Below are 11,736 nucleotides of genomic sequence, written 5' to 3'. Positions count from 1 at the left end.
GGAGACCGATGACAGGTGACTACCAATGACTGTCAAGTGACAGCACAATTGGTCACTGGGCTAGCAGCAGCAGCTTACAGACATATATATTTTATGTATATTTGTTGTTTTACGATGTACTTATTTACTATAACAAATTAATTTCTAATAAACTCAGAAACGTGACTTGGATGTCAAGCAGTTTGTCTGTGCCCTTCCTTCCGTGTTGTCCTCTCGTACAGTCTCCACCATGGTGCTGTGTGGGGATGTTCCAATCATTTAGAGAGAGAGATACACATGCACAATTTCTTAATTGACACAGAGATGAGAATTTCTTTTTGGCTAAAGTCAGCAGGAGTAACCTGAGACTCACTACAGACTACAACAACAAAAATATGTAAAGTTATCATTCTCAAATACTGCATTAGCACATTTCCACAAACAAAGACCACACTATTGGGAAGCTCAGTGTTTGGTTTATTAAAAATAAGGAACAGGGAAAGGCTTGCAAAACCCAGGGAGTTGAGACTCAGGGTAAGGGGGTTGTTTCATTGCAGGGTAAGTTCAGGCTCCATTGCATCCCCCTGTTCTTGTGCTGAAAGAGAAAAAAAAGAAAGAGGAGAAATGGTTAGGCACACGTATATGCCTGGGTCTGACGTTTGCCTTGTGAGATAAGGCACAAGTATGACAAGTGGCATCAGTTTTAATTGAATTTGTTTGAAGTTGTCTCATGGATATGTAATGAGTGTATACATGTTCAGTAAGTATAAAGTGTTCCCAAATACTGTATGCATTCAACCACTATGGGATATGTCTGTGGGTAGACAAAAGTGAGTTGTGTGTGGGAAGTCACTGCAGGCACATTTTAGTGCAGACCAGTTTGCCAAGACCAAAAAGGGCAAGACAAAGCTAAGAGCAGATTTAATTCCCACCATCTTTGTGCATCATGCTGTGAGCTCCCCTGCACCACAATGCACCCCTGGACCTGTAACATCATTGTTATTGCCAGTCCTGGGGTCCGTTTCAGAAAGGAGGTTCAACAAACTCTGAGCCTAACCCTGAACTCTGAGTTGAGTAACTCTGAGATGGGAAACTCTGGGTTACAGGTTTCAGAACAGGTGATTTCAATCGGTTCAATCAACACAGAGTTTGTTCACTCTGAGTTAAGCGCGTGCACCACGACTTTAAAAAGCCGTCATCAATGGAGCCCCGATACCACGGTTCACCATGGCAACAAGCTACAAGGTATGCATTTTTTTACTCCTCTGGAGTTGGATATTGTAATGCACTCATACAGCGAATTTGAAGCTGTTTTCAGGAAGAAGAGTAACATGGCTGCAGCAGTGAAGGAATGGGAGTCGGCGTGGGAGAAAATTACTGCTCGAGTCAATGCGTAGCCTAAGTGTAAATTTATTTTATACATTTATGCAATCACAATAATGTTAGGCTACAGATGCAAACAGCTGGAATGGTGTTAAAGCTAAAATTTAGTTCACTTAGACGCAATCCCACCTAATTATTTTTCAAGTGAAAATGTACTTGAAACAAGTGAAAATGGTCTAAAAACAAGTTACTTTTAGGTGTGATTTGTTTCAACAAGAAATGAGACATTTTGACGAGAAATAAGACACATATTCTTGGTATGATTTTGAGTTTTTGCAGTGTGATGCAGTCTGACATTTTGAGACAGTCAATCTACCTGCACATTAATGCTGTGAATGGACTTCATATTCACATAGTCTCCTTCAATTTGTGAAGGAGCAATGATGGGAATGTGGGTTCCATCAGTGCACCCTATCACACCGGGAAATCCTAAAAAAATTAAAATGACTAATCCCAGTCTGAGGTTGCAGCACCATGTCATTAACTGAATATGATTTATAATCATAAATTTTAACTGATTTCTACATCATTCACCTGCAATCCTGTGGAACTCCTCCTTGATGACCCTCACAGGTTTATGTCCAGGGAACACAACAAAAGAGTTTAATAGACGTTTCAGAGCTAGGGACACTTTTCTCACGGCTCTGCAGACAATGGCCTTACTGATATTTTCTGCATCTCCGATATACAGAAAACTCCAGTTTGCAAAAAAACGAAGAGCAACACAAAGAATCTGGGTAGATGAAAGTGCACGTCCACGGTTGGCGACGTTGGTTATGTCACGACGGATGAGGTTATGGATATAAATGATGGACTGTGATGTGAAACGGTACCATTCAAAAAGAAAATGTTCTGGAAATGATAATACGTCAATTCTGGGCCTGTGAATAATCTCCTGACGAATGCGTACCTCCCTCCTCAGTAACACTGCCTCTTCGTCCACAGGGTCCTCCAAGAACGGACATGCCATGGTCGAAAAAAGCAGATTTAGAACTAGAACACACTTTAGGATCCGACTTTACCTTGAGGACAGATGATCATACTCGCTGAAACCAGCGCGACACTAAACAAATTAATGAATGAATAACACTGCGTGTGTGGCGAAAGAGGGAGGAGACAGCTAGAAACTCGAGGTTCATTGAAGAAAACCTGCTCCCAACCAGGTTAGGTTCACAGAGTCAGTTACCATAGTAACTGACACCGAGCTTCAGTTACCTCTCTTTCTGAAACGGGCTGGAGTTACTCCGCTTTCTCTGGTTTAAGTTACCTCCCTTTCTGAAACGGAAAACCCAGTTTCCCTCATTTCAGGGTTAACAGTTTTCACTAAACCTGCTTTGTGAAACGGAACCCTGAACTGTAACATTAATGGTCCTCATCCTGCAGCACTCCTGACATGAGGCACGCAGCATCACTGCAGTATAATTCCTTAAAATGTTTACTTATATTTCAGTGTTGGGTGCTGTTGTAACTGATGAGCACACTGGAAACCAGCAGGTGGCTCTACCAGCTCTGGTGTATTAATTTGCACTTGTCATAGTGACTGACTGGCAAGCCAATTTGCTTTTGTTGTGCTAACCTCAGCATTTGCCTACTGTGTTTCATATGACTGGCTCTCAAATATTCATCCCTATCTCATAAGTTATCAGACTTTGATCCTGTGTCCACAGTTACCTCTTTATTTGAAAAGGTCTAGGCTATTCAGTTGTTTAATATCATCACATTGTTATTTATATAAGCAGGGGATTTTAATACAAAGTTGTAACCAATGTATGTGAATGCGTGAATCACTCAGATCTGCACTCCAGAGGAGAGCCTTCATTAGACTATGCAATATTGCCCACTACTGGATTTGTAAGTTAATGAACTGTAATTAAAGCTCTCTGTGCTTTGATTCACCGCTATGAAACAACATGACCCTCTTCTATTTTAAAACGCCTATTATTATTATAATATTATAATGACGGTTAGGGATGTCCCGATCCAGCTTTTTCATTTCCGATCCGATACCGATATTACAGCCTTGAGTTTTGGCCGATACCAATACCAATCCGATCCAAGCGCGTATTATACATATTCACTTATTTTGTTGTCAGTCATGTTAGAAAAGGTTTGACCAAGCGATATTACTCTAACAAGAACAACTACTTAATCGGGTTAGTTAGAATGATCCACAACAGTTGGTATGAGAAACTGACCTGTTTATTGTTAACAAACTTTAAACTTGAACATTAACATTAAATAAAAAATATAGCTGGTTTGCTTTGGCTGCTTTGGCCCCTTAATAAATAGAAAATAAATCAATACAAGAAATCTTTAAAATGTCTAACATTGAAATTAAAATAGCAGCAACACTCCACACACTTGTGCTTTGGCCCCCTAATAAATAAAAAATAGATTAACACCACAAGACATTGTTGACATTTAACAAATAATGCAGCCTTTCCTTTTCAGTTATTGTAGTAGTGTCAGTGCCAGCCTGGTGCTGCTGTTTCCTGTGTGTCTGCATGCTGGCCTGGTGGATTGATAGAAAGTGCTGGAGCGGATCACGGGAATGGACTGCTTGAATTGCGGAGCGCTGGGCTGGACAGAAAACCTCGATCAGACTCCATGAAAAACTGGATCGCAGTTCTGGATCGGCATTTTTCCATGCAGTCCGACCCGATGCCAATGCACGTTTTTTGCTAATATCGGCGGCTGATACCGATCCGAATATCGGCTCGGGACATCCCTAATGACGGTAACTGGTAATATGCAATGTATTACATTTTCAAAGTAACTTGCCCAACACTGTATATCATATATTACATATTCAATATAATTACTTATATAATTAATATAAAATGCAGTATAATACATATTAAGTATGATTCCTTATCTCTGGAACTATTTGAAACACACAATTGTTAGGTTTTAAGTCTCACCAAGGTCGACTCAGCACTTATCTGTAGCGTCCTCTCTCACACAGTGGTCCTGCAGCATCACTGCTCCGCCACCACCCAGTGCTCCTACAGAAGGTTACAAATATACAAGATTACATATCTAATACTGTGATAGAATATATGTTTAGCATAATCATATGTATAACACAGAAATATATTTGGTAGTTAGAATAACTCCCCATTTAGCCTGGTATGTTTCATTTATCAAAATTACTTAAAGCAGCTGTGCAGAACTTTTTACCATTAATAAAACTGCCCCGAGTTCGTATCACCCCCCCTTGAAGATCCGCATATTTATTTGAACAACGACAAAAAAGCCTTTCTCTATATGGCTATTTAGCGTAGCCTCGCTCGGGTCGGACAACGAGCATTGCTGAACACATAACACCTAACAGTTTTACCAGAGATGTATCTATGAGGACTTGGTTGTACTTTTGATGTCATGGCGGATAACGAAGGAGCATCATGTAAAATTATCTGTGACTGTGAGCATGAACACAAATATACAGCAGGCAGTTGTCCTCAGTTTATAAGAAATTCAGAGCTACACCAGAACATTTATGAACAGGTCTTACTTTACTACTAATTTGTGTGTAACATTAGCATGTTAGCATGTTTCCACTAATTACTTGGACTGATCTAACGTTAGTAGCGTTAGCTTTGCAAGCGAAGGCTGCAGGTAACAGCTTTGCTGTGTTAGGATTATGTTATGTCTTCACTGTGCATCTTCACATAAAAGAATACTCCGACGATTTGGGAGGTATGCCCTTTCTCTATTATTTTCATATTGAGACAACATGATCGATATCTTTTTTGTGTCTGTACGTCCAGTGGCTGGGTCTCAGAGGTTAGCATGGCGCTTATAGGGGGTCAGTACGTCCTGCGCTGTGATCCGCGGAGGGATACACCGGTGAGCAGGCACAGACACAGACGTAGCTTGTAAACAAAACTCAGCTGTTTATTTAGCCTAGCGATATCTCCAGACTATAGTAGCTGCAGTGGACGACTTTGAACGCGATTTTGAAGAGTTTCTTGTAGCGGACACAGACCCAGAGCCATACCTGTTTGAGCCGGAGTACACAGATGAGGAACTCCCTGTGTTAGATGCTGAGTGGGCGAGAAGAGAGGCTGAATCCTCCGCTCCCATTTTGCTGCACAGAATCAGAGTCAAGCTGCAGCTGTTGCTCACCGATGTATCCCTCCGCACAAGATGTACTGACCCCCTACAAGTGCCATGATAACCGCTGAGACCCAGCCACTGGATGTACAGACACAAAAAAGATATCCATCATGTTGTCTCAATATGAAAATGATAGAGAAAGGGCATAACTCCCAAAATAATGCGGACTCAGCCGATGACTTGTTAACTGTTTATTCCTCCTTACACCAAACGTACACGGCTGCTTCTCATTGTTTCCAGTAGCACAACAACGGTTACTACATCACCCAGAATAACTTGAGGCTCACACTACTACAGTAGCCTTAGTAGCTCAAAATACACAACAGATTACATTAGATCAGAACAGAAACACGACAGGAGAATTTACTGAGTAATTTTGCTGTTTCCACTAATTACTTGGACTGACCTGACGTTAGTTAATCCTCTCGCTCTCCAAAACAAATGCATGCGGTGATTGCCGGTTGCAGTCGAGATTTTACGACACCAGGCTGTGGGTGTCATACCGCTTCGACCAAAGGGGCGCTATAATCAACAAAAACGAAAAGTTCCACACAGCTGCTTTAATCTTGTGTTTTAAATCTCATTCAGGTCCTCAAACTTCCCTCTCACTTTGCTATCAATGTAATATCAGCTGAGCTGTAACATATTATAGACAGGTATACTCAACAGAATCACAAAGTACAGTATGTACAGTGTCCTAGCCTAATCTGTTATCTTATCTTTTAACATTACATAAATCTACTAATTTAATGGGGGATAATCCACTTACAAGCTTTAATGCACATGTTAATTTAGATAAGTTGTGCTAATAATGTAAAATTTTAGTCTTTGGACATCTTACCCGTTAAAAGTACATCACAGCCAGTCTTTTCTGCTGTAACTCCATTGCGCTGCTAGCATGTGCCGCTTACTTCCGGGAACTATTGAGAGGCTCTGCGATCTGCCATTGCTGTGAAAAAATGGCCCATTGGAGTGTACGTAGATGACGCGACTCTCTATTCAAGGGCTCTGGTCTACATTGCGGAGTGAGAAGGAGAAGAGTTCCCTCTGGTGGTGGATTGGATTTAAACAAACAGCAGCAGAAACAGCGATTTTCAATTCATTCATTCTTTCAAGGTAGGTTATATTTTTAACCACATTAATAAATAAACTCTGACACGAAGCTGAGAAATTTAGCGTCCTGTCACTCTTGCCCTAGCACCCCTAAAATTGATCTAAGCACCCCTAAAAATAAATGATTTATCAATGTTTCCCATTACTTATATAGACTGTGGTGGCCCACATTCTATGTAATCCTCCTGTGTCTCTGTCTCTGATGAACACGGAGACTCAGTTCCGCCCTCTGAGGCAGAGGCTAACATTATATCATTATTATTAGCCTCTGTTGCAGTTTACTGTCATTTCTCTCCGGTTGCTACTTTATTTATTTATATAAAAGGTCCAGACACTGAACGGGGGACAGAGTTGCTCGGTCAGTAAGCAGCTACACAGGTAGACACAGAGCCGGTGTTTCCGTTTAAGTGGTGACCGTGTTATATGATGACTTTCACATAGGTGTTCTCATAAGCCTTTAGTAGTTTAATCATTTTTAAATACATACACGTCTGTGTTTAATATCTAAGTTACGCTAAAGTTAAATTGTGTTCAGAAGACTCATTCACCTCTTGTAACGTATCTTGTAATGTGAGAAAATCACTAGTTAACACGGTCATCAGTTAAACCGAAACACCGGATCCACTGACGCTGGTAGAGAGTAGAGAGCAGTGACAGTAAGAAAGCCGCTGAATCAGATCAATAACACGTTATTTTCTGACTGTGCTGTTGAACGTAACCGTTGTGAAACAAACTTCCCCACACACCTCCGCCCAACCCTGCAGCTCCACCTCAAACCTCAGAGCAACACACAGAGAGAGGAGAATAGGAGTAATTGTCAATTTACTACGTTACCATCTCTCAAGCATAGATATTAACTAGTATTTTTATAGATGGTAACGTAGTAATTGTCAATTTACTACTTTACCATCTCTCAAGCATAGATATTAACTAGTATTTTTATAGATCCATGTTTTCAACCTACAAAGGATTATCTTGTAAAACAGCATATGAATCTGACGCTCTCCCTTCCGTGTGTCTTGTCTGAAAACTAACCCTGCATGAGCCGATCTGACCCGGGGTCACAGCTCTCCTCTCAGTGGCACCACGACCGCGCCACACACGCGCCCCGTAATCTCTTGTTACAATTTATGACAGATAAGACTACAACAATACACACATCGTAACGTGTATGATAATCAACCGCTCCACGGATTGATTTCTCAACGACTTCATTGAAAAAAAATGCACACGGCAGGGAGGAGGGTTAGCAAAACAGAGGAAAAGTGACAGGACGCTAAATTTCTCAGCTTCGCGTCACAGTTTATTTATTAATGTGGTTAAAAATACAACCTACCTTGAATGTTGCCAAAATCGCTATCTCTGCTGCTGTTAGTTTGAAAACAATGCACCACTGGCAGGCCTTCTCTCCTTCTCACTGCGCCATGCAGACAAAAGTCACTCTCCTTTGATTGACTGTGGGACAAAAGCCCCTCTCCTCTGATTGGTTGTGGAATTAGTCAATCTCAGATCAGCACCCGCCTTTTTCTCCATAGACTGAATGATAGTTTTTCACCAAATATCTCAGTGGAGGCACGATTTGTGATTTGTAGTTGAGGGAAACAGAATCTGTGACTCGTGGGGAAGGAAACAGAATCTGTCACTCGTGGGGAAGGAAACAGAATCTGTCACTCGTGGGGAAGATTCGAGCAGTTGTAATTATCAATTTGTATTTGTGTTTTAAAGGAACACAAATAATTTCCTGAGAAATTATTTTACATACATTGAATATTTTTTGCACAAGTTCACATTCAGATTTACACATATTCAAATTTTGTCCAACTTCCACAACTTCACATCGTTTGATACAGGTGCACAAATATGTTTTGCACCAAATAAACTGCAACAATAGGAGCAAAAATGTGAGCGTGTCAGTTTTTTAATCTGTGACTTGTAAAATAGGATTTGTGCACCTGTAATTAAGAATTTGTGAATGTGTTGTGTTGTATTTGTGGAGAGAAAAAAAAATCTACAAGTACACAACTCATACTTACACACATTCAAATCACTGTACACAACTACAAATTCTACTGTTACAGGTGCTCAAACTTTTTTCACCAATAATACCGTCATATGTTTAGGGCGGCATGGTGGTGTGGTGGTTAGCACTGTCACCTCACAGCAAGAGGGTTCCTGGTTCAATCCCAGGAGGGAGCAATTCTGTGCGGAGTTTGCATGTTCTCCCCGTGTCAGCATGGGTTCTCTCTGGGTACTCCGGCTTCCTTCCACAGTCCAAAGACATGCAGATTGGGGATAGGTTAATTGGTGACTCTAAATTGTCCGTATGTGTGAATGTGAGTGTGTTGTCCCTGCGATAGTCTGGCGACTTGTCCAGGGTGCACCCTGCCTCTTGCTCATTGTCAGCTGGGATAGGCTCCAGACCCCCGCAACCCTCAAGTGGATAAGCGGTTACGAAAATGGATGGATGGAAGCCATGTTTAATGTGTGTTTTGGGTCCGTTCTGAATCAACTACACTTTACAGCACTTCACAAAAACCCCACCGCTGACTAGTGTTTAGGAGGTATAACTGCAGAGTGACAGACAGAACACCGCACAAGTATAAAAGCTCACAAGGGTGTAGGTTATGATAGAGCTGATAACACAAGTATAAATCTGCCTAAAGTCAAGAGCCCTCACTCCGCAGCAAAATTTTGGGACTAAAACGTCCCCAGAAGTACATTGCATAGCATGTTGACTAGCAAAAAAAAAAAAAAAAGAACAAATTACTGCTCAAATTGAAACAATCTCAGTCAACTGAGGGGTCTCTGATTAACGATTCAAATCTCCGACCCTCAAGAGGCAGCCCCCCACAGGTACTAAGGTTTTCTGTGCAGTTATGGATTATAAGCAACATCTGAGGTGAACACGTGTGACATACAATTAAAGTGGTTTAGATAATCTGGATGACGTGTTGGCATGTTTACAATCTGTATGATTGTCTGACTGCTGGTGTTTCTTGACTTGACCTGTCTGCTTTTACCTTGTAATGTCATTATGTTTGAATGCTGTCACAACTGCCACTTAACAAAAGCTTTTCTAGCTTTACCAGTGAATTTAAACATTCTGTGAACCTTCCAGTGATCCTGCATCAGCAGTGTGAATTTAGTGAGTCTTATCCATACTGGCTGTGATCCATCACTCACACCTGCTCCTGCCTGAGATCCAGCCCTGGCTTTTAAAGGAGGGAAGCTGCTTAGCCGTGACTGTTTGGGGGATACAGGGAGGCTGAGCCGCAGCCGGAGCGGAGCCCAGCAGATTATTTCAGGATTATCTTGGCCGCTCTCCGTAGAACAGAGGCTTGGCCGGATGCAACGAGCATGGAGCTGTTAACATATGCTGCCTGCGTTAACGAGGGCTCCGGTGACATCAAAAGTCTGAAGTTGTCACGCCTAGCTGGGCACACTTCATCTTCTCCCTCCTGTGGTTTTTACTACAGCCTGGGTTTAATCTCAGTGTTTTGCAGTCATATTTATTTTGCTTATTCAGTGTTGCTGACACATGCAAGCATGTCTGTAGCGGATATAGGATGTCAAACAATTAAAATTGTATCCCTTTAAAGGAAAAATATTTTCTCCTCTTTCAGCAAAGTGGATTGTAGTTACACATGGGCAGCCTCACAAACCACCATGTGAGTTTATACACATATGGTGTGTACTCTATAGTTTTATAGCTTTTTGTAATCTGATGCATACACATGTTCTAAAATTTGTCTGACATATTTTTTGTGTGACCTGAATTTATGGAAAAATGATGTTTTTTGAATATTCCCAAGCAACTATTTATGTCCCCGAATGGGGATGATATGATATTTATGTGACTCTTTAGAATCTTATATTTCACATGAATGTATTTCAAGTTTTTGTTTGGATTTTCAGGTATTCCTTTAACTACTTGTTTTCTGAATAATTTTTGCAAATATATATGTTTTGTGTTTATTTACATATTTAGACCTTTTCATCTCTTTCATTAAATTTTAATAGCTTTGAGAGTGCATGTTATTTAAATACATAATTGAACAAAATAACACATATACAAGGCCACAAATGCAACATTTATTTATTTATCCACTTCACAGGGTCAATTTTTCCTGTTTTCACCTGCAAAGAGACAGAGGTTCAGCCTCTGTTTGTGTGACATCACACAAGACTACATGCAAACATGAAAGCAACATACATCCTTTCAATCACAAGGTATCAGGATATATATCTCCATCATTATAATCTTCTACCAGGGCCCTGGTTCTACTTTTGGAGTAGAGCCAGGGCCCTGTTCTTTAAAGCTAGTTTAACTAATTTAGGCTAACAGGCTGATATCAGGCTGTAATGGTTCAGTTTATTCTCATCCTAATCTGGTTCTTTGAAAGCAGTTTGAGGATTGATTTGTTAATCCCGAATGAAGTTATCTGGCATAGCATTTAGGGATGAGTGAGTACACCATTATTTGTATCTGTATCTGTTCCACCAATTAAATTATCTTTATCCATATTTGAACTCCGAATGGGTGGGCTTTAGGGGTGGGAATATCCGGGCACCTCAAGATGCGATTTGGTTCCGATTACATTTCAGAGGGCTACGATTAGATGATAAAATGATTATTGACACATCAAAATTTTTGATTTCTATACAGGATTAATTTTTCTCACTGCGTGACTACTTGCTACTTTAAGACATAGCATACTGTATATGTAGTGATTCATAATTAAAAAACAGAATTCACATACGTACTATCTGACGCTTGTACAGGCCCATTTTCTCCTTCAACCTTATAATCAAAATGCTTCCATACCCTTTAAACCAGTCAGATCCATCTGCAGTTGCACAATGCAATTACCATGTGCTATTGAATAGTAAATGGTTGGCAGCCTTTTTATTTAAAAAAAAAAGTTAACTGCATTAATGAATTTAAAAGCATGTTACAGTCTCATGCCTGTATGAGAATAGCAAGATAGGGGGGAGGCAGAGTGCACCACTGTTTTGTTTATGTTATGTCTCCAGCAGTGGGGAGCTGTCTCTCTGCTGCACATTAGCTCCAGGAAAAGTCAAGATGCTAAGCGGGCTGAGCGCAGGGTTTTTGAGTTATTTTCTTCAGCACAGAGTTTCTAT

General features: G+C 40.7%; 1 long non-coding RNA gene across 1 annotated transcript; it reads right to left on the bottom strand.

The window, feature by feature from the left end:
• Positions 1-436: 436 nt before the first annotated feature.
• Positions 437-7,840, bottom strand: LOC126385017 (uncharacterized). The gene is made up of 5 exons (XR_007569384.1): positions 6,323-7,840; positions 5,888-6,003; positions 5,363-5,559; positions 4,284-4,367; positions 437-574 (listed from the first exon to the last, which is right to left on the bottom strand). It is a non-coding gene; the product is annotated as an uncharacterized LOC126385017 (long non-coding RNA).
• Positions 7,841-11,736: the final 3,896 nt, after the last annotated feature.

This window comes from Epinephelus moara, chromosome 23, assembly GCF_006386435.1.
Source record: "Epinephelus moara isolate mb chromosome 23, YSFRI_EMoa_1.0, whole genome shotgun sequence".
NCBI lineage: Eukaryota > Metazoa > Chordata > Actinopteri > Perciformes > Serranidae > Epinephelus > Epinephelus moara.
Note: the sequence above shows the minus strand (reverse complement) of the source record. Positions and strands in the feature narration are given on the sequence as shown.